Consider the following 2,639-nt stretch of genomic DNA (forward strand, 5'->3'; position numbering starts at 1 on the left):
AAAAAAAAAAAAAAAAGAAATGCTTCTCACTCCACTTCCTGCAGATTATGCTCCCTATGCCTAGCGAAGGTCAAATTTCCAATGGCATAAGGTGTGTGGAGCAGGCATTCATTCTCTGGACCACAAAGAGAAAGAAAGGAAGAAAGGACACAGCTGGCTGGGAGCACTGGTCAGAACTGGAGGGTGGAGGAGGGACTCCTGGAAGCCCCAGCATGATGAAGGCCAGGGCTCTGGAAGAGAAGAACTCTCAGCAAAAGCCCTGACTATGCTGTGAAGGCCACTAGTCGCTGGGTCACCCAGGTCAGGCATGCCCTTTCTCTGGCTCCCCAGATGAGTCTTCCCTGGCTTACTACAGAGACCCTTGGCACATCTTGCCAGGCTCCAGAAAGAGAGGTAAAACCTGTGCCTACCTCCAGAGCAGCAGAAAAAGCTAGTTCTGGAAGGAGACAACAGCCCAGCTCCACCATTTGCCAGCTGTGTGTCTTTGGGCATGTGACTTGCCTTATCTCGGCCTCAGTTTCCCCAACTGTAAAACGGTGTTAATGATACCCTACCTCATAGGATTACTATGAGGATTACATGAGATAATGTCTATTTAGCTTCCAGCACAACCCTACCCACTCCCAAACCTGAAAACCCAATGCTCCTATCTGGCACACTGCAGGGGTGGCAAAACTGGGGGTGGCAGGCAAGGGTTGCATAACTGTACATGTGGCCCCCTTCCAGGTGTGGGGTCCATTCTGAGCCAACAAGATCAAAGGCAATTTCTCAAAAATCATGTGGACCTCACCCTTCTCCCCATCCCCCAGTCCCTGGGTGTGCCCTCCCCCTTTTGCTGGTGGACTTCCCTACCACTCCTGCCCTGGGGATGTGGGAAAAGGACAATGAGAAGTCGACACCCACTCAGAGGATAAGCTTACATCATCCTCCTTGCCATTTTTCCTCTTTCCCTGACCCTATGACTCAGATCCACAGCTTAACAACCCCCATGTGGTCATAATATCAGAGGCTGGTTGGATTTGGTCATTTTTCTGCACAGACCCCCAAACCCCATATGTGCAGCCAAGTACCACCCAGCCACTTGTTCTACAACACTTTCTGGGAGTCTCTTTAGGTGCTGTGGAATTCCAACTCGTGGCTCTCTTATCACACTGCATCTCTGACTCCAAACAGCATTGTCAGGCTCCGTGTCAAACTCAAATCCTACTCCAAAGAATGAAGATGTACTCCCTCAGGGAAGGCCAAAGTTTAAGGATGGAGGAATTCCCACAGGAAGGTTCAGAAGTCAACCTAATAAGGACACAGACACCCCAGAGGACTACTTTGAAAGGACCACACTTCTATAACTGTCCTTTGCATAAATATTAAAGCACCCAACCCAGCCGTCAGGTATCTGAACATGAGACATTCAGTCAGCCTACCATCGGGTAGGAAAATGTACTCACCCAAAATACTCCCATGAAATGAGCCACTTCATACCCTACAGCCCCATAGCCCTCCACCCCGCCCTGCACTCAGATCAGCCCAACCCATCGGACAAGTTTAGACTTTCAGTTCCAGTTTAAACTTCAATTCCCCTCAGCCTCAAGCTGTCCCACCTATTTGCAGGCCCCCACACTACAAGGAAGGCAGCACAGCATCAGATTTCCTAGGGACTTCTGGGAGGCCAGAGGGAACTAGAGGAGGCCACACTAAATAAAGAACTCCCTTAAAGACAAAGCAACTTCATTACTTTCTAATATAGAAACTAACTGCTAAAGACATGCTTATAAGACAAGGACCCGGGGCTTTAATGAAGAGATGAGACTCTTTTACAATTATCCACATCCAATTTGAAGGTAAATCGTTTTTCTAAATTAAGACAAATAACAGCCCCCCCACCCCGCCACACACACACACACACACACACACACACACACAATCCTTTTTGCTTTACTATTTGCTTAATGTTTTCCCTCAGTGATAGATCCCATATCTGAGTCATTCATCACGCTTTTCTCATTAGGGTAGGTTTGGCTTAGAAATAAATCCCCTGCCTTAGGCTGCCAAACCTGCCAATTCGCTAGCTAAACGGTCGCAGGGAGGGCCCTGGGCGCTGGGATTCAATCCCCTCCCTTCTAGTGTGCCCCCACTCGGGGTCCCCACCTCCCTCCACAGTCGCCCGCATCTCCTCTCCATCCCACCTCACCCCCCACCTCCCTGAGGCTTCCCAAGCCCAAACTGCCCATCCCAGTTGCCTCCCCACCCCCAACACCTACTCACCCCGTGGCCCCTGCCAGCCGTCTCTACCTGTCCTTTCCGGAATCTAACCCCTCATGCTGCCCACGGCTGCCTGTAGACGTGCACCAGTCGCCCACACCTTCGCCCTGCTGGGCCCCGCAGAGTGGACCAGCCTAACCACTCGCCCTCCCTCCCCGCCGCTCCCCTCCCAGAGCTGGGCGTTTTCCTCCGCAGGACCCGAGAGACCCCGCTAACCTCCGAGCCCCCGCCGGCGGCTTCGTTAAGCTTCAACACGGGACAGATCTGCCCCAATGCCCGCTCCAGACCCGGGGCCTCCAAAAGCGCGTTCACCCAGCCGGCCCAGTCCGCAGCTTCCGGGGTCGACAGGTCCGACGGCGCCCGGGCCCCTCTCTGGCCGA

General features: G+C 52.6%; 1 protein-coding gene across 1 annotated transcript in view; it reads right to left on the minus strand.

The window, feature by feature from the left end:
* The window catches only part of CD276 (CD276 molecule), a 36,681-nt gene extending 34,056 nt beyond the window's left edge, over nt 1-2,625 (minus strand). The window contains exon 1 of the mRNA XM_011967118.1: nt 2,476-2,625. The gene's annotated coding sequence lies outside the window, so the exon portion shown is untranslated. The remainder of the gene's footprint in view (nt 1-2,475) is intronic.
* Between the last annotated feature and the right edge of the window lie 14 nt (nt 2,626-2,639).

Source organism: Mandrillus leucophaeus, unplaced genomic scaffold (genome assembly GCF_000951045.1).
Source record: "Mandrillus leucophaeus isolate KB7577 unplaced genomic scaffold, Mleu.le_1.0 Scaffold789, whole genome shotgun sequence".
In the NCBI taxonomy this organism is placed as follows: domain Eukaryota; kingdom Metazoa; phylum Chordata; class Mammalia; order Primates; family Cercopithecidae; genus Mandrillus; species Mandrillus leucophaeus.